Consider the following 20,709-nt stretch of genomic DNA (forward strand, 5'->3'; position numbering starts at 1 on the left):
CGTCCCAAAGCGACTCAGGCTATGAGGGACGCCGTAGCTAAGCGCTCCGGAAATTTCGAGCAACTGGGGTTCTTTAACGTGCACTGCCATCGCACAGTACGCGGGCCTCTAGAATTTCGCCTCCATCGAAATTTGACCACCGAGGCCGGGATCGAAGAGACGAAAGGTATATGGCTACATTGACAACACAAATTGAACAAGTGGGGCAGGCAACCTCAGCTAATTAATTGTTTTTTAGGGAAAGGAAATAGCGCAGTGTCTATCTCACATATCGGCGACACCTGAAGTGCGCTGTCAGGGAAGGGATAAAGGAGGGAGTGAAAGAAGAAAGGAAGAAAGAGGTGCTGTAGTGGAGGGCTCCGGAATAATTTAAGTCACCTGGAGATCTTTAACGTGCACCTAGATCGCACAGCACACGGGCGCTTCAGCATTTCGCCCCCATAGAAACGATACGCTAAAGCGCAGCTTACGTTTCTATGGAGGATTTGTCTTCGTCTGGGCAAAGCATTCGTCATTGTGGGAACCATGAATAACTGCGCTAAAAGGACGGTGACAAGAGAGAAGAACCACATGAGACAAGCGCAGACTAACAACTGGTTTATTGCACCAACGCCTCCTTCCTTCAACAACCACCACCGCCATGGTATCTGATACCTGATTTAATATGTGCTGGGGGTCCTTGGACCCAAGATATTACTTATTTTTGGAATATGGCCGAGTGCTTGGCTTGAAGCACTCTGGCACGGGTCGTACCGGTATTGCAGTGCCTCCGGGATCGGACCGGGGCATATTAGCGCGCGCCTTTTCTTAATATCTTTGCTCTCCTATCCTTTAACTCTCCTACTTTCAGCACCCGGCAGCGGGCGTGGCTGGGCATGAGCCAGTAGGCAGGCCCGTGCACTTTCCTTTTCTTTCTTTCTATCAGCAACAGCAATAGCAGTTTCTTCAACAACAAAGCGCATGCGCACCAACCACAAAGACAAGAGCCATAATCATCTCGTCAAACCAAGAAACTCCCAATCCTTGCGGCACAAGTGTATGGAAGCCTCGCTAGCACATCATTTGTCAGGCCCTAATCTCGATTCGTCGTTAGCCGGGTTAAAAATAAGGCCATCACTTTGAGGATTGATTTGATTGTAAAGCATTTATTGCGTCGAGAGCAGGTTGGAAGAGACATACTAGATGGCCGCTAGCCCATGGCTGGTGGCGACCTCATTGGCCCGCTCGATTGCCCGTACATGAAACTTAGAGGAAGAAGCCCCGCTGAGTGGAAGGAGGGTGGGATGTGGGAAGGGTGTTAGGACGGAGAGCATGAAAATTCAGGGATCACTTTGGCGATCTAAAGTGTGCGAGGCGAAAGCCTTTTCGCTCTCACTTTGGCTGCTGCTTTAACTTTTATTCGTTTATTATTTTTATTTTCATTTCGCTTTCTATTTTTGTTTTTATTTATTTTGTCATGTCTTATTTAGTTCTTTATTTAATTTTTAATTCCTTACTTTTCAAATTCTTTAATTCTTTTTAAACATTGTATATCCAATTTTGTTATTTTTTTATTTTTGCTATTTATGAACTATATTTATTTTTATTTATCTAATTACCAATTAATGTGTAATTACAAATTTATGAATAATTACTAATAACTCACTACTTACTAACCCCCTTACTTAGTAATTGTCCTTGAAGGTATGGTGAGCGCTAGCAAAATGCGGAAAGGGACGAACACACAGGACAAAGCGCTTCTAACCACTGTTTATTCTCTGAAGAAACACTACTTACACTACGCTATGTATTTTGAAAGCGCTCACCAATACCTTCAAGGATGTATTTCAAACAAGTCCCAGTAGTAGCTATTTTACTTAGTAAATGCTAAGGGTATATGGTTGTAGCAATTATTCTTTTAATGACGTCATAGTGTGACAGAATTCGCGGAGGGACGGACAACGATAAGCAATTAAGTTTAGGCTTCTACATTAACATCTTGTCCAAGCAAGATGGCTGGTAAAAACGATTCCCCGCACGGGCAAGTGCATCATGCAGATGATGGTGCGTTGCTACAGTGTGGTTTCCCGAGTTGTCGCAGGTAAGTACATTCCCGCAGGGGGATGGATGTATGTCAGCAGTGTGACACCACTGATCCGAGCACCCACGCTTAGCCGTGCGTGGCTCAGCCGTGTACGGGGAAAAGGGGTTTCTCGTGGCTGAGCTGATGCCGAGTATTGGACGTTTAAGATACCCTGCGGAGCCAACACACCACTTTGGCTGCAGCTTCCGGTAGATGGCACCTCCGGTCTGATACTATCGCTGGTGGTGGTGAAAAGCATTTACTAATCTATATGTACAAAGAGGTGCTCGGGGAGAGGCCCCTAATGGGTCTCGCCCCTTATAATAGAAGGCGCGGAGTTCCTCATTCCGGGACCCCGTTGGTCCTGACCGCTGCGCATGTCCGCCGAACCAGGGTTTGTTCGGCCGATTGTTCATGGCAGCCGAGCAGAGCCGCCTCCCAGTCCTCTTGGGAAGGAGAATGGGTGATCGGGGGGAGAGAAGAATTTTGCCTGCATGCCCAAACCATGTGAAAGGTGTCAGCTACCTCCCCACAGAATAAGCAGCGGCCGTCCAAAGAAGAGCCAAAGTGCTTGAGAACCGCCGGGCACAGCAGGGTGTTCGTGAAGACCCTAAGCAGAGTTCGCCAGCTTTACCCAGTCCCTTCATAGGAGCCCGGTAGCGCCGGTGTTCGGCACCAGAGTCTAAAAGAAAGAAGAGGGCTGTGCTTTGGGTTAAGGTCCTCCCAAGGAACGCGTGGTGCCCGGTGACTGCGCGGGCTGCCTCATGGTCGGCTTCGTTACCTGGCATGCCTTGGTGGCCGGGGACCCATATGAGTGAGCGATGAGTTGGATCGCAGTCGCGAGTACTGTGGTGAAGAATTTGGGGAGCAACCGAACTCAAAGTTACGACAGGCTCCGCGAGAGTCTGTGAGGATGAATATAGAGTCGGGATGGGAGGCTGCGAGGGCGATAGCTACCTCCTACGCATGAGATGAGCTGAGCGCTCTGAGCGAGAGGCCGCCCACCTGTTTCCCCTTGTGTATGACTGCAGCCGTGTACCAATCCCCCCTAGAGTGGTAGGGGCCTGCAATGTCGAAATAGAAGACGTCTTTCTTTTAGCCATAGTGGCGGTGCAGGGAATCCGCCCGCGCCTGGCGCCAGCCATTATGGTCCTCCTTGTTCATCTTAGTCGGAAGGGGTCGAACGTAGAGGGCGCGTCTCCACAGTTCGGACACTCGAACCCGTTCCATCATATGGTGGTCAAGTTTGGTATTGTCACGTAGTGCTGACGGCAGACGAAGCAGCGATGAAGACGGACAAAAGGGCCTTCTAACTGGAAAAAGTTTATTGGGCTGACTTGCACCCAAAATCGACTGAATCACTCGGCGGCGGCGAAGCGACAAGCGTGCTCGGCGGTCGTCGAACAGAATGCCAGCCGCTGTCGGCCGTGCTCAATTTAAACCTGATAGCGAACTTTCGAGATAAAGCGTGCAAAGTTACTAGAACATTCCGGTACAACGTAGAATCACCTCTGCCTGGCTGCGATCAATCGAGATAAATCTAGCCGCGTCTTGCGTCGCAAAGAAAGCGATAAGGTGGTGTGGCGGCAGATTTGAAAAAAAGAACAAACTGCAAATATTCGCGGCATTACTCCCATCTCAATGAAGCATTGACCCGATGCATTAAAACAAATAATGCGACTAGTAAGAGTGAAAAAAATGGATCTTGCGAAAATAGGGCATGGAAATGCAGCGGCCTTTAGCGCGCATAAAACGGCTTCAGACGGACTACATGGACAACTTCTGATCGTACGCGGCGTCGCTGGGATGCAGTCATTGCGTCAGGGATGACTTCATAGTCCAGTCCACCTAGCCGACGAAGAACCTTGTACGTGCCGAAATAGCGGCGCAAAAGCTTTTCACTCAATTCACGGCGGCGAATGGGCGTCCACACCCAGACTTGGTCTCCTAGCTTGTATTCCGCGTTGCGTCTTCGTAGGTTGTAGCGTCTGGCGTCGGACCGCTGCTGATCTTTGATCCGTAATCGGGCAAGCCTTCGAGCTTCTTCTGCGCGTTGAAGGTAGGCGGCAACGTCGACGTTCCCTTCTGTAACGTTGAGCAGCACGGTGTCTAGCGTGGTCGTCGCCTCCCTGCCATGGACGAGTCTAAAAGGCGTAATCTGGGTGGTCTCCTGCACTGCGGTGTTGTAGGCGAAGACGACTTAAGGCAGGATGTCATCCCAGGTTTTGTGTTCGGCATCGACATACATGGCGAGCATATCGGCGATGGTTTTGTTCAGGCGATCGGTCAGTCCGTTGGTCTGCGGTTGGTATGCAGTTGTCCTCAGGTGGCTGGTTTGGCTGTAGCGCAGATGGCTTGCGTTAGTTCCGCCGTGAATGCTGTTCCTCTGACCGTGATGAGCACATCGGGGGCGCCGTGTCGAAGAAGAATGCACTCCACGAAAAATTTGGCGACTTCTGCTGCTGTTCCGTTCGGTAGGGCTTTCGCCTCGGCGTAGCGGGTCAGGTAGTCGGTCGCTATGATGATCCACTTATTTCCAGATGCTGACGTTGGAAAAGGGCCAAGCAAGTCCATGCCGATCTGCTGAAAGGGCCTTAAGGGAGGTTCAATGCGGTTCAGAAATCCTGCTGGTCGTGTGGGAGGAGTCTTTCGTCGATGACAATCTCGGCAGGTTTTCACATAGTGTGCGACATCGGTAGACAGTCGGGGCCAGTAATACTTGTCTTGAATGCGGCGGAGGGTGCGTGTAAACCCGAGATGTCCAACTGTCGGCTCGTCGTGCGAAGCCTGTAGAACTTATTCGTGGAGACAAGTAGGTGCACGCCGCATGTGCAAAATATTATCTTCAGAACGGTGGCATCAAAGTAGATTCTTCAAAGACTGCCTTCGTGTTGCCTGTGAGCGGAGCGGAGACCGTCAAGGCCACCTGCGGTTTTTCCGGGACTGGTATGCAACTTCGGACCAGTGTACGGAGTTCCAGTGGGCCAAGGTGCGACCACAACTACCAAAAAGGAAGAAGACACCGCAGCAACCAGGAAAAGTCATCATTCTGGGTGAAACACCTATGCCACAGCAGCACGAGAGCCTGCTAAAAATGGGACCAAAGTTCTGCATGAAGCCGCATCTGCGAAAAGAGGATAAGGTGACTATCGCCCGGTCGATTTCTCATCTCGCACAGGACGTTTGCCAACCGAGATGCGTTGAGGAGTGTACCGCGGTTTTGTCAAGAACACAGACTGACAAATATAGGGAGGGATACGGTTCTCTAGTCAATTTCCTGCATTCAAATAATTTGAGGCTATTGACAGCTGATAAGGAAGGATGTTTTGTGGTCCTTCTGAAAGCAATGTTTTCTTTGAAAGCGATGGAGGCTGTGCAGAAAAACTTCGTCCCGGTTTCGACAAAACCAGGAAAAGTAAAAGCCAGAGCTCTGCGCTTGCTGGAGAGTATGAACCTGGACCGGCTTAAAGCAAGTGTCAATAAGGCTAAAGGACTTAGTTTAAAGATTTTTTCTCAGCGAAGTCGCACAAAGATGGCATGCCATTTCGGGCTAATGTAACTGAGAGGAGCACTTGGCAATATGAAATTTCAGGGTATCTACAGAAATTCTTGGCTACTTTGGCTATTAAGGTCCCATTCAGAGTTCGCAACTCTAAATGTGTGGTAAATTTTCTGCGACATGAAAACCCAGGCTCATGTACAGTGTTCAGTATTGACGTGGTCGATCTGTTCTATTCCCTTCCTCACAATGAATTGATGAACGCGGTTTCAAAATGTGTAACAATTGACAATGATGAAGAACAGTTTATTAGAGGGTGTGGCATTTCTGTGGCTAGCTTTCTTGAGCTTCTGTCTTTTTATTTAAAGTCAATGTTCGTTGAATGGGACAGTAAACTGTATACCCAAAAAGCGGGTGTTTGCATTGGATCTAGGGTGGCACCAGTGATTAGCGATATATTTTTGTCCTTTGTTGATCGTGGTATCCAGAAAAATCTGTCGGGAATGGCGTCACGCATCTTTCGTTACGTCGATGACTTCTTGATTTTTGTAGGAAAAACTAACTTTTCAAGGCGCATGACTGATGTACTAAAAGAATTTAAAGAAAATGCTTTAGGTTTAGAGTTCACCACTGAGGTCACGGTCGGTAGTAAGCTACAATTTTTAGATCTGAGTTTGAAGGTTGCGACGGGGCACGTCTGTTGGGAATATCGTCCAAGAATGGGAAAACCGCTGTTAAATTATAAATCGCATCATTCCAAAACAGTTAAAACAGGAATTGTGATCTCATCTCTTTTGTCCTCATTATCAAAATCTTGTATCCATATGGCAACAAACAGCTTCAACGAACAAATTAAAAGGTGGAAGGAAGCTGGATACCCGGATGGTGTTATGTTATTGGGCTGTAACAAGGTAGCCAAAAAGCTTAGGAATCCATCTTTGGTCCCTAGTCCGGGAAAAGAGAAGGAAAGGAAAAAGTTAGCCATCCTCCCATACGTACACCGTATGTCACATAATCTTAAAAATGTGGCAAAAAGGTATGGCGTAGGGGTGGTTTTTTCAGCACCCAAGAAACTTAAAAGGGTTTGTGCTGTTTTGGAAAGAAAGGCTGAGCAACGAAAAGAATCTGAAACAACTTGTGGGGTTAAGCACGAAACAATGTATGTGCCATGCGCAGAAGAGGTTGTGTACAAAATCCCAATGTCATGCGGACAAATATATATCGGGCAGACGGAGCGTTGCATCAATACACGTTTGAAAGAGCATGCAAATAATCTTGAAGCTAACAAATGTAATCATCTAGTTGACCATGTTCGAGACTGCCAATTTTGTTTTCCTTCATTGCCTTACTGTGATATCGTCTACAAACACCCGTCCCAATTAACACGTGAGATTATGGAAGCATATCCCATGAAGAAAAAAACAAGGTTATGTGTCAGTAAGCCATCTATTTCATTATATGACAGTGAGGTTGCATTCCTCGATGCCACGTAGAAACTTGGGTTTTGTCTATGTACTAGCTGATAAGTTGGCCACTTTTTCTATATATGGTACTGATTTCCTTAAATAAATTTCAGTTGTGAGTCAGCGCTTGTCCTGTTTTTTCTTCCACTCTGTCCGCGTCGTTGCGCTGTTTGCCACTATTATTGTAAACAAGGAGGTAGGCTGTTTTGTTCGCTGTAAACTTCTTCACAAGGACTTCATTCTGCACACAGAAGGAAGACCGTACTCGCTTGAATGAAGCGGGGGGCGAAGAAACCTTGCCTTCCAGATACTCGATGAGGCCTTCTAGGTCGGGGTCCGAGCGTTGCTGCTGAGCAAAAGAGCTGGGGCTGATGGGTCCCAGGAAGGCGTCCTCATCGTCGTCCGGCGGCGGTGCCTCTACAGGGGCTCGTGAGAGGCAATCGGCGTCAGAGTGCTTGCGTCCGGACTTGTAAACGACGGTGACGTCAAACTCCTGGAGACGCAGACTCCATCGAGCGAGTCGGCCAGAGGGGTCCTTCAAATTGGCAAGCCAGCAGAGCGCGTGGTGGTCGCTGACCGCCTTGAACGGCCGTCCGTAGAGGTAGGGGCGGATTTTCGACGTAGCCCAGATGATGGCAAGGCACTTCTTCTCAGTTGTCGAATAGTTAGCCTCAGCCTTGGAAAGGGAACGTCTATAGTATGCGATGACTTTCTCCTGGAACGCTCACTTCTTCCTCCAGGACACTCAGGGAAACGTGATTTTTCCCAGTTTTCATCGAGGCGATGGCTTTGTCCGTCGAAAGCGTGATCTGCTTGGATCGGAGGTCGATGATCGCCTGATGCTCATTAAGGAAATCCATACCCAAGATCACTTCGCGGGAGCATTGCGGTAGTACAACAAAGGTCGCAGGATAGGAATGACCTTTGAATATCACTCGCGCTGTGCATCGACCTGATGGCGTAATGAGGTGGCCCCCTGCGGTGCGAATTTGTGGGCCGTCCCAAGCCGTTGTGACTTTTCTTTGCTGCGCAGCGAATGTTCCATTCATCACCGAGTAATCGGCTCCTGTGTCGACTAGAGCGGTAACTTTCCGGCGGTCGATAGTCATTTATAGGACGGAGGTCATTGCTCTCGCATTGCATGTCGCTCTCGGCGTCGGGTCACGGCTTCGTCGCGTATGCGAGTCGCGGGTGGGGCGTGTGGTCGAAGCTCTTCTGGGTGGCGGCGTCGTTTTCAAGGTAGCCTGCGTCGTGGTCGGGGTTCTCATTGTGTGCGGCGTCGGTGCAGTGAGTGCCGGTTCTTCATGCGGCGTCGCGGATGCAGCGTCTTCATGGGGCGTGGTCGGTGGAGGATCTTCGGCGTTTTGCTCTTGAGCAACCTCACCTCCAGAGGTTGTTGCCTTTAGTTTCCCCTACGGGGGCTGGAAGACCTTCCTCGTACCGCGGCTGCGTAGCTGCGGCGTGGCGACGCAAAGCGCGAGGTTGACGGCGATGGTGAGCGCGAAAAGCGGTTCGGCGTGTACTCTTCTCGACGCAGGTACTCGTCGATTTCCTGCGGACGTTGTCCGAAGCGTGGTCGTGGGACGTTAACGGTAAATCCTCGAAGACCGATACGTCGGTATGGGCAGTGACGAAGAATATGGCTGGCCTCACCGCAATGGAAGCACAACGGCCGGTTGTCGGAAGTCCTCCAGGCGTCGCATTTCCTTGGGCTGGGCGGGCGGGGGCTTGGAGGCGGCGTTGTGGAACAATTGGCTCACCTCGGGGAGGACGTGAGGTTTGTCGCTGGGCTGAGCAGTCCTCACTGCAGCGGCCTAGGTCATATCCTGGGGTTCTGTGGCCGTCGGGGTGCCAAGTGCCTGTTGCACTTCTTCCCGTACCACGTCCATCAGAGTCGCTCCTTGTGGCTGTGGGAAGGATGGCAGTAATCGGCGTAGCTCCTCTCGGAAGATTTCGCGGATAACTTCCAGCAAGCTGTCGCTGGTGGTGGCCGGCGTGTTCGAACGGATTGCACAGGCAGAGGAAGGGCGGTTGTACTGCCGAGCTCGGACGTCGAGGGTCTTCTCAATGGTGCAGGCTTCTTGCATGAATTCCTCGACTGTTTTTGACGGCTGGCGGACAAGGCTGCCAAAGAGTTGTTCTTTTACGCCGCGCATTAAAAACTAAACTTTCTTTTCCTCGGTCATCTCGGGGTGGGCGCGGCGAAATAGGCGCTTCATCTCCTCGACGTAACCGCGGATGGGCTCATTCGGAAGCTGGATCCTGCATCACTAAACACAAATCAACCCAGATGGGTGTTTTTGGCTTGTCCTCTAGCGTCCTCCCAAATCGAGGTTCGATATACACCGTCAGACTTGGGGTAGATTTCAACACCAAAAAATACTTAGGTCTTATGGTTGGCGAAGGGAGCAGATTGGGTGTAGATTTTTACACCAAAAAATACGAAGCACTTGCGGTTGACAATGGGAGTATATTTGGTGCAGATTTTTACACCAAAATATACATACGATGCACTTCCGGATAGCAATGGGAGGTTTCAACCGCGGCGATACGCTGAGCGGTGGCTGCGATGTCGAATTTTTGCAGGCGCCTCAATAATCACAATAATCAGGTTCGAATGCGCTTTGTAATCATGAACTTCCAACGGCCCAATCGAACTTCAATGTTGAAATATAACAACCAGCCCCGTTCCGTCCATGCCGTTACGGTGTAGTACTGTAAAGAACAGGGCAAGAACGCTGGATACAAGGTGCATCGGACCACTGTCTTCACCTCCTCCTTGATGCCTGCATTGCACGATCGTGGCGCCATGCATACACACGACGTCGCAGTCACGTCGCTGCTTTCTGCCGTACATCGCGCAAACCAAACGAGACCAGCGGCGGCGGCAAGGAAACGTCTTTAATCTGACTCCGGTGTGTATACGGCACTTCTGTAAAAAATACACAAACCATGGCTCCGGCGCTAGCCGAAAGTATCTTGACGGGGTGGTTCGCAATGGGCAAGAAAAGCAGAGTTGGGGAGACGACAGGCAATGAAACTGAAAACAATACCGTGGTAACCGATCTATGTGCCAAATTCCTGCAACACATTTTTCTTCTCGTAAAAGTATACCATCTCTTCTCTGTGGCCCAAAAACCGAATCCCTGAAGTTAAAAAACCTGAATGGTGCAGAAGCCACTTGCGGGCAGCTCCACATTGGACAAACAATGTTTGCCATCTCACTTCCTTTAGAAGTTTTTAAAAAGAATGCATTTGTATATTATATCCTTAAAATGCGTTCATTACTGTCACTTATTTTTGAAGTCCATAATGGACCTTTTTAAAGAAAATTTTGAATTCCGTGCTGCACTCGCGCATTGAAAATATTTTTCCAGCACTATTTTCATCCAGTCTATAAGTCCTCAAAGTCGATAAAAGCAGAAGGATTCGCCGTAAGGATTATACAAAAATATTGCATATAGCTTGTGCTCCGTGGTTTTATTTGTGAACAACAATACAGTTCATGGATTTTACATTCATAGTACATGGCAGCTGTGTAAGTTTGTTAGACATTTTTTTTTCCGAAACTGCAGTTTTGAGCACTTTACAGAACATTGTTACTAGCACGTCCTCAAAACACTGTTCGCAATTTAACTTGTGTTTTTTATGGAGGAAAAACGCTAAGGCGCCCGTGTGCTGTGCGATGTCATTGCACGTTAAAGATCCCCAGGTGGTCGAAATTATGCCGGAGCCCTCCACTACGGCACCTATTCTACCTTTCTTCTTTCACTCCCTCCTTATCCCTTCCCTTACGGCGCGGTTCAGGTGTCCAAAGATATATGAGACAGATACTGCGTCATTTCCTTTCCCCAAAAAACCAATTATTATTATTATTAATTTAACTTGTGCAAACGACTTATTCATTCCATTGGATGTTCGAAAATACTGAATTACACAGACCACCGCTGCAAATAGCACTGCATTATCACAAATGTCAGTAACTAACCTACACACATGTCTGAAATATTAACACCAGCAGCATTAAAAGGCTGCTTAACATGTCAAGCTTATTCAATTCAAAAGAAATTGAAGAGCCTGCGTAAAGTAAAGAAAAGGTCACAAAGACCTGTAGATTACAATTTTATTTTTTTAAATGGAGGACAATAAACAACAATTGATACCACAATTCTTGGACAGGTATTTTCCTCCATAAAAACGTTCTTCCTCCATAAAAACGCAGCCGCCGCGGCCGGGCTTGATCCGGAGTTCCCGGGTTCGAACCCGACTGCAGCAGCTGCGTTTTTACGGAGGAAAAACGCTAAGGCGCCCGTGTGCTGTGCGATGTCAGTGCACGTTAAAGATCCCCAGGTGGTCGAAATTATTCCGGAGCCCTCCACTACGGCACCTCTCTCTTCCTTTCTTCTTTCACTCCCTCCCTTATCTCTTCCCTTACGGCGCGGTTCAGGTGTCCAACGATATATGAGACAGATACTGCACCATTTCCTTTCCCCAAAAACCAATTATTATTATTAATATGGTCAGGAATTAGAGGTAGGGACTAACTTGAAATCAGCACCTCAAAGTAGTCAAAACTATACAATAGCAAATCTTGAAAAACAATGCAGAGTTGACTTGAAAACTTCTTCGCTACACTTCAGGCTAACTGGTGCTGTCAGATAAGATTAGCTAAAAAAATATTATGCACGAGACAATTCCCAGTGGCTAATTCCAGGTGGCTAACTTCAAGATGCAGATTAAAAACTACAGTAAAAGAAACACTAAACAGACATCCTAAAGCAGCCCACTAAATCTACAGTAAAATATCACAGGTATCCAACCTCTAATGTTTGTGTTTGTTCTTGTGAAACACATAGGATGAACATAACCTTAGAAAACGTATACAATACATTCAATTTAACACAATCACATAAAAAGACCACAAAACAAAACTTTACACTCAATATATGGAGGCCTATGCTCTAGAGAAAGTTTACGTGCCCTGAAAGATATGTTAGCCACCCATTCGAAGGAGCATATTACAAATAAAATGCAGAACTCAAAACTTATATGGAAAAAATTAGAATAGAGAAACACATGCACACATGCTTTTCAATCTAGCTAAGAAATAATGACTAATGCTGAAACACAAGGAATTAGTCAACGTGGTATTTATTACATGACTGTGCGCACTACAAGCAAAGCAAAAACACATGGGCTAAGGTCAAAGCGCTAAGGACACATGTTTTTTGTTTGATCGGGAGAAAGGCATTCATCACCTTCACTTTAGGACGAAGTGAAGAAAAATTCCAGAAAAGTTCCCATGGTAACTGATCAGACTAAGAACTAGTAACTTTGTGATTAAATAAGTAATTGAATTTCTGAAGACCTGTGTCTAAGCACATATTTGCTTAAAAACTTATTTGTTCGTCAAATCCATTATCACCATAATTTTTTTCTAATTAAAGATTATGTATAAATGCTAGAAAATGTGTCATTTGGCAGAACGGGAAGTTTATAAAAACATAAAATAATTACCAAATGCTGACAGTGCTCCCAGGAAGCTGTCCGAGCTAGATGAAAAAAGATAAAAACCATGATTAGCCCATGCAGGGACAAGAAACCAGTGGGGTGAAGATTCTTAGGGTCAACGAAATGTTGCTGTTCCTGTTTCTCATGTCTTTCCACACTGCCACAATGCGAGTACAGCATTTGTCGAAGTTCAGAGCCCAAGGAATTCGCTTCTGAGCCTTGTTGTGCATCGCTAGCATTCCAGATCTCTTGAACGTACAGAAAAGCTAGCCTTGACCACCGTGAATGTTGGACATCCATGGATGCTCAGAGGCCTTATTACACGGCTTAGAAGCCAAACCCTTTGGCTCTGTACTTTTTGACAAAGGCTATACACCAGTTTTCTCACAGATTCATGCTGATATTGTTTTCCTTTTTCTTCGCTCTGGCCATCTGTATTATGTTAACATTGATAAGTTATAGCAGCACAGTTTGTGTTCCACTACCAGTATTCCAAACAGTACTAAAAAAGTAGACATGTAAAACACGTACAGGCAGATAGAAGAGAAAGCTTTGAAGGAAAGACAGTGGTTTTCAAAAACTGATGAGCTCAAAACCATCGAAGCGTGGTTTATTTTAAGCCATGTATCTAAAAGCACTCTCAAGAAAGTCAGCAGACAGAGTGCCTTCTTTAGATTTTCCAAACGGAACACCCAGAAGGCTGCAAACAGCAGAGTCCCCACAGAAGCGATGAGGTTTTCACTACAGGGTGATGGCCAATGAACAGGAAAACTGCGCCATGATATGTGCAGAGGCATGCTGTAAGTTCTTGGTCCTGCAAAATTAAAAAACGAAATATCACTGACATTTCTAACACTTGTAGGAGTACAAAAACATACTGTCGCATTTCAGTATAATGCATATTATGAATACACTATCCTAGGGATGAATTCATGAGGGGGTGGTCTCCCCTCCTCAAAGTGAGAAATTTTACATAGAAAAACCATGGTCAACCCAATTGTTTCAAGAATAAAGTCAAAGAAATGCGAGGTTCAAACATGTCACTGACCGATTTTTAAAGATAATGGTAACCAGGCTAATGTACTTGGAGCTATCAACACTGTGTAGCTTCCACTTCATTGCCCACCACTATGTGCAGGAGACCTGGGTCACAAGTTTTGTATCAAAACTTTTTCATTCATGATTCGTTAGTAAGAATGAATCACTTTGCGAGAATTTTGCTCGGAAACCAAAGTGTCCATATTGCAGAGGTGCGACTGTATATATGATTTGTCCATTAGAGCCATGATCACATCTAGTGGGCCACCACAACTATGCAAAAGATAAACAAAATGCTGCAATGGCCTCCCTGCCAAAGATTTGAAAACCATATTTTTGCTATAAGACAACTGAGCTGCTCAATCTCATTTAATTGCAACCAGTGCAGCAACAGCCTAACTGTAATTGAACTAGAGGCTAAAGAAACAATGGTGAGCCACTGCTCATTAGAGAGCGTGATGCAAAGTGCGTATTCGAAAGGTACAGCTGCACACGAAAGCTGCCACTTTTGCTTTATCCGTGACATTTGATACATATGGCGACTACAGGAATTTTCGCTGAGCATCGAAGAAGCAAATGTTCTCTAGGGAATCACATTTTGAGCACCTATAACAGCTTACATTCACAGCGCAAAGACGAACACGGACTTGAGGGGAGACACCACAAAGCGCCGACTTCAACAACGTTTATTGCTGCGCGCAGCGACTACATCTAGCATACAGCGGGCATGCGCAGCAACGAAAAGGAAAGTCATGTGAGACTGGTAGCAGCGCCAACCCGTAAAGGAAACACATCATCACTGGTACAAGGAAGACAACATAAAGCTAATACCTAAAAGTCAGGACGCAAACAATAAAAAAAACCATGATACCCTAGTTGGAAATTCCTAAGACACGACGTTCTTTATCACCTAACAACACCGAAGGGGTGCTGACACAATAATCTCCTTTTTCTGCAATCTCACCAGCCTCTGCTATCTCCATGGCAGTTTTGCTGACATACTTATGAAGAATTGTTGTTTTTCCCAAAAAAGGACCACGTTCCTTACACTGTTGGCAATCAGGGCAGTGTATGCCTAGATGACGGGATGCCCCGATGACACTATTGCTGTGTTCCTATAACAGCCCGGGAAGCAACAATCAGTACTCCCCATGAATCATATTTGCGTGTGTAAAATGAAGACCTAAAATACAAAACTGGTATGGTGTTATTCAAAGTGTATATCACCATTATACACAGCTTGTGAAGTAGCACTCCACAATGATTGGATGCCATCGAAGACTACAACACAAAACACTCTTTTCCAACTGAAAATAAAAAGTAGCTGCACGGTATCCAGACATCATTACCATTTGTCAATAAAATGAAAAAACCACAGTCGCAAAAGCAAATAATGGTGATCGCCTCTCCATATTTTCGTGCAAATCTAATGAAACAACCGTCTCAACATTGGATTATTGGTTATTTGAAAAGAGTGGTAGTGAGCACGCGTGAAAATGAGGCTGTACCAATGAAAATCCCAAAATAGCAGCGTGACAGTACGCTGTATCTGGTTTAGTCATGAAAGTGCTCTATTTTCAGAACTGAGCATAGGTGCCGCAGTTACACTGGCTCCTTATTCCTACTATTGTCTTTTTTTTAATTGCATAAGTAATTATGCCTGAATTTTAAAGAAAATCCCTTGGGGGTCAGCAGCTCCTTACTGTCACTGTTTGCATCCCGCCTCTTTGCAAGATAACGAAACACCAGGGCTATGTGCCAGCGCCATTGTAAAAAAATCACAAAACCCATGATTTGCTAAGGCACGTAACTTCAATGCCTAAATTTGAGTAAATTCTGTGCCTAAAAGGTAATCACCAGATGCTCAGATAAATACTGAGCTGCTATTTTCGTACAAAAATTTCAGTTCCTGCCTATGTCCACCAATAATTTGCACAAAAATACCTACAAGTATTGCAGGGGGCATCTTTTTTTGCGACTTAACTCTGAACTGTTTGGTACTGCTTGTAGATTAAACTGATGCAACCTTGGAGTTCTTCATAGATCAAAACCTGTATAGAACAATGTCCAGTCAGGTTTGACACCAAACAAATCATTATGAATAAAATGTATGTCGTTCGAATTGCTGACTCCAATAATGATAGGTGAGCAAGGCAATGTAGTATGTGATGCTTTGAAATTAAAGCAGCTTTTATATTTTCACAAATAGTGACAGCACGTTTATACTGCAACCATCGAAGTTATGCCGCAACGAACCGCAGAACATAAGGCAAGAACTGACAGCCTTTGCTTTCTGACTTTCACTCGTGTTCCAGTGACAGAGATTGCGCCATTCATTGAAAGCAAGAAATAATCAGATTGGAATTTTCTAAATGTGGCGGCCGAATCTATGACGGCAGAATACAAGTATGCACTTCAGAAGCTTTGAGCACATTCATTTGCTGCGACGCGCACGATAAGCAAAATTATGTTTTTTATGGGGAACCATGGCATTTTAGAAAAAGCAACCAGATTTTTTTATGGTAATAGCAATGCCGCATACCTCGTTCTGCGAACATGCATGAAATTAAGAGCGGCCAAAAATGCTGCACATATCCAAATTACAATTACATAAATGGTTCGAAGGGCACTAAAATAAAAATGCCGAAAACCTACAGCCGCTTGCAAGGTGTAATTCAGTGCAGACGCAAGCAGACCTGTAGAGAGCGCTCGTGCGGTGCTTTTCGGAATGAAGGCGAACTTTAAACGCAGGCAGTGGGATTGACTGACAATGCAGGTGCTCAAGCTCTGGCGCATAGTCATATAAAACAACCCATACACTGGCAACGCGTCGTTAAGAAAACTGCGCTAATGTTTTGCTCCATTCCGCAGCACAGTGCTTCAGCGCTCCACACAAGCCTGCTCACGTCTTTATCGTACAACGATATTTAAGAAGCAAAATCACTTACCATGACGGCGAGACGGATGTGAGACAGCAGGGATTCAAAAATATCCTTCCGGGCAGCAGTGTCGAGGTAGAAATTTCTCTCCCGCTGGCCAAGGGCGCGGCAAAGCCAGCGCTTGTCTCAATTCGCTCACAACGGCGCCATAGCGCCATTCGCAAACCAGAGCGAGGGGCAAGCTCAGCCGTCGTTTACGATATCCACTTCAGTGAACTCGGTTAAGCATCCATCTTTCCTTTCCCCGTCGCGCATCGAAAAGCAGCTGGCCAAGGGCGCGGCAAAGCCAGCGCTTGTCTCAATTCGCTCACAACGGCGCCATAGCGCCATTCGCAAACCAGAGGGAGGGGCAAGCTTAGCCGTCGTTTACGATATCCACTTCAGTGAACTCGGTTAAGCATTCATCTTTCCTTTCCCCGTCGCGCATCGAAAAGCAGCGGTGTCAAGCGCGAAGTCGCCGCTCACGATATCATTTCCAAGAGAGGCTACAGACAACCCGCCGTGCTCAATTCAGCAACGCAATCCGAGACGGCCCCGTTGGCGCTGCTAGGCCTAGCGCCTACGTCGCTCACAGTCTCAGCGTCCGCACTCACGACTCTCTCGCCGTTTTCTGATCCTTTGCGTCGCCTGCTGTCGATTGAACCTTGACCGAAACCAAAACTTGTTGCTTCGTTCCGGAACTACGCGAAACAGATAAAAGTACACAGTTCCACTGGCGCGTTCTTTTGAACAGCAGCAGGAATTCGACCTCGCTCCGTCTCAGTTGCCGTACGGTGTTCTTTTCTACACCGTTCGGAAGGTTCCGAATGGCGACAACCACTGCGTTAGAGACGGCTGATGAACGATTGCGGATTTCGTTAGCACACCGTCAGTTCTACCTGGTGTTGCTTCGGTGTTTATGATATAATGTGCACCGTTTTACCGGTGTTCTCGTCTGGCGATGCGGTGTTTTAAAGCGGACGAACACCGATAAACCTCCTATCTCGTGTCATTCGTGTTTAGTGTGTGGACTCGAGGAGTCGTTTGGCTCTTTCTTTCCTCAAGACACTGGTGAATACCTTCAATAATTCTCTCTTGAATAGCTCCCATGCCGTAAGTGACGACTCGTAGTTTTCGTACCACGTGCGTGCGGAGCCATCCAATGAGAAGAACACGTGTCCAATTTTTGCCGCATCATCTCACTTGTTGAATGACGCCATGCGCTCAAATTGATCCAACCATTCTTCAGGGTGTTCGCCTAGGGATCCATTGAAATTTGGTGGCACCCGCGGCTGCTGCAGTATGATCGGTGTCGACATCTTCGGCGAGGTTGCGGTGCTCGTAGCAGCGTCTTTTCGCTGTCTGGTGTGGTCCGGCAGTTTCCCGAACTCAGGCTCCTCTCCCTGGAGACGTCGGCTGGCTCGCTGAGCTTCTGGCTCGTCCTCGGGTGAGAAGCGCTGAGGTCTGGCTTCACGACTTGAAGGGGGCGTCCGGAACATGGAAGGCTATCCCGCACCTCCACCAGATGTCACGTAGTGGTGACGGCAGTCGAAGCAGCGATGAAGACGGACAAAAGGGTCTTCTAACTGAAAACTGTTTATTGGGCTGACTTGCACCCAAAATCAACTGAATTACTCGGCGGCGGCGAAGCGACAAGCGTGCTCGGCGGTCGTCGAACAGAAAGCCCGCCGCTGTCGGCCGTGCTCAATTTAAAGCTGATAACGAACTTTCGAGATAAAGCGTGCAAAGTTACTAGAACATTCCGGTACAACGTAGAATCACCTCTGCCTGGCTGCGATCAATCGAGATAAATCTAGTCGCGTCTTGCGTCGCAAAGAAAGCGATAAGGTGGTGTGGCGGCAGATTTGAAAAACGAACACTGCAAATATTCGCGGCAATATGTAACCCGTCCAAGAGGCGGCGAGCGGACACGGTCTGAGCGAAACGCATGTATTGGTTAACAAGATGCACCTCGCGAAGTTCCGGATAGGTGTTCACCATCCCCAACGCAGGCAGTCGCGCGTTGGAAGTGGATATTGAGAGGTCAAGGGCTCTCTTGAAAATTTTGCGGAGTACAACCTCCAAGCAATCTTCTTCATGTTTCCGTAGGCGGAGGTAAGGAATCGAGTACAGTACTAGACTAGATCCAAAGGCATGGGCGAGCCGCACCGCATTCTTACTTCGCAACCCTCCTCGCTTGTTGGAAACGCGGCGAACCATTCGACCCACCTGGCCGCCGACTTTGCGGAGTTTGGCAAGGGTTGTGTCTGCCTTGCGATGCTGATTAATGAATAGACCGAGTATTCGCAGCTCCTGCACTTCACGGATGGGGCCGCTGGCGAGAGATTTTGCATTTCGCAAAATGTCGAATATGCACAAATTCAGACTTTGACGGGGAGCACTGGAGGCCGCAGTACCTAGCATAGATGTCTACTGTGTTTGAAGCTGCTTGCAGGCATTCCTACATCTTTTTTATGTTTCCCGTAGTAGCCCAGATGGTGATGTCATAGGCTTACAGCGCATGCTGAACACAGCCGACACGCCCCAGCTGTGCCGGGAGGTGCATCAGGGCAATATTAAAGAGAAGCGGGGACAACACAACGCCTTGTGGTGTGCCCCGCGTTCCTATCTCAAACCGGCCTTACTCGGTCTCTTTTATGCGTATATCGTCCAAGCGGTCTGTTAAGAAATTCCGAAGACATAAAACTACGCAGGAGACAGGACAAAGAAAAGCTCGTGCTTCTTGAGCGGCACTTCAAGGCATAACTTCACGAGGCAAAAGCACGAGCTTCTCGCTTCGGCCCACAAGATAGCAGAGAAGGTGCTGGGTGAAGAGAAAGGACGCTGTTTACTGAAAGGCATTGACTCTGTGCAGAATGGTTACGAAGAAAAAAAGGGCGGCACTTCCCAGTTGAGGAGAGTAGCCGGTTGCCTTAATGACTCTGGACTTGCTTTAATGCTGGCTGATAAGGAAGGCGGCTTTGTGGTCTTGTCTGAGAAGCTATTTGGTGAAAAGACCTCTTCAGCTTTTAAGAAAAACTTCCGTCCTTCGACTCAAAAGCCAAACGAAGCCAAGGCAAAGGCGGTAGCCCTTCTTGAGGACTTAAAACTTGAACGCCTGAAGAATGAAGTCGACAAGAACAAGTTCCATGTTCTTACGGTATTCTTCAGTGCAAAGAGCCACAAACCGGACTGTCCTTTTCGAGCCATCGTGACGGAAAGAGGTACTTGGCAAGTAATTGTCAGCAGGTATCTGCAACGACACCTGAAGAGCCTGACATCTGAAGATCCGTACAGGATCAGCAGCTCTGATAGCTTGGTGAAAATGTTGAGTGAGAACTCGTCAAGTATCAACTCAGGTTTCTCAATAGACATTAAAGAACTATTCTATTCAGTGCCGCACGACAAGTTGTTCCTGGCGGTCCGCCACTGCATCGAACGTTCGGGAGTGGTATCCTTCCAGAATACTTACGGCATTTCAATCGATGGTTTTCTTGAATTGTTAAAACTCTATCTTTCTTCTACCATTGTAACATTTAAGGACAAGTTTTTTGTACAACGGCGAGGTATCTGTATAGGTTCGAGCGTGGCGGCTATTTTAACTGAGATATTTTTAGCTCAAATTGACACTCCACTTTCGTGCGTTCTCACTGATGACCGGATCACGCATGTGGTCAGATACGTTGACGATTTCCTAATCCTTTTGAATAATAACCCTGACGACAGTCCACAAATGATTGTGAATGAAATTTTGGCGACCTTCAAATCCGTAGCCACTAATCTGAATTTTACTTTTGAGCTCCCGGAAAGTTCTTGTTTACAGTTTTTAGACTTGAAATTGTTTTTTCATGCAGAGGGCCATTTATGCTGGGCCTATTTACCGAGATCTAAGAAGGCTCTTCTGCCTTATGATTCGTGCCACTCAAAGCTCGTAAAAAGGGGAATCGCAACCTCATGTTTAAGATCCTCGCTTGTCAAGTCATGTCCACACATGGTGAAATCTAGTTTTACCAGTCAGGTAAACCGGCTTTACTATGCTGGTTTTCCTCCTGCTCTTCTGAAAGCTGTTGCGGAATCTTTGCTGAAAACCCTATGGTTGAAACAAAACCAACAAGAACTCACTGAAAGCGAGAGGAGGAAGTTTGAAGTCCTTCCTTATGTGCACAAGACTTCGCACGGTTTGAAGAAGGTGGGAGGGAAATTTGGTGTCAACGTGTT

General features: G+C 46.9%; 1 protein-coding gene across 1 annotated transcript in view; it reads left to right on the forward strand.

Annotated features, from left to right (window-relative positions):
• LOC144119395 (testis-specific serine/threonine-protein kinase 3-like) overlaps positions 1 to 20,709 on the forward strand; it is a 984,587-nt gene that overhangs the window by 602,497 nt on the left and 361,381 nt on the right. The gene's annotated exons all lie outside the window — the stretch shown is intronic.

The sequence above is a fragment of the Amblyomma americanum genome, chromosome 2 (genome assembly GCF_052857255.1).
Source record: "Amblyomma americanum isolate KBUSLIRL-KWMA chromosome 2, ASM5285725v1, whole genome shotgun sequence".
NCBI classification, from domain to species: Eukaryota; Metazoa; Arthropoda; class Arachnida; order Ixodida; family Ixodidae; genus Amblyomma; species Amblyomma americanum.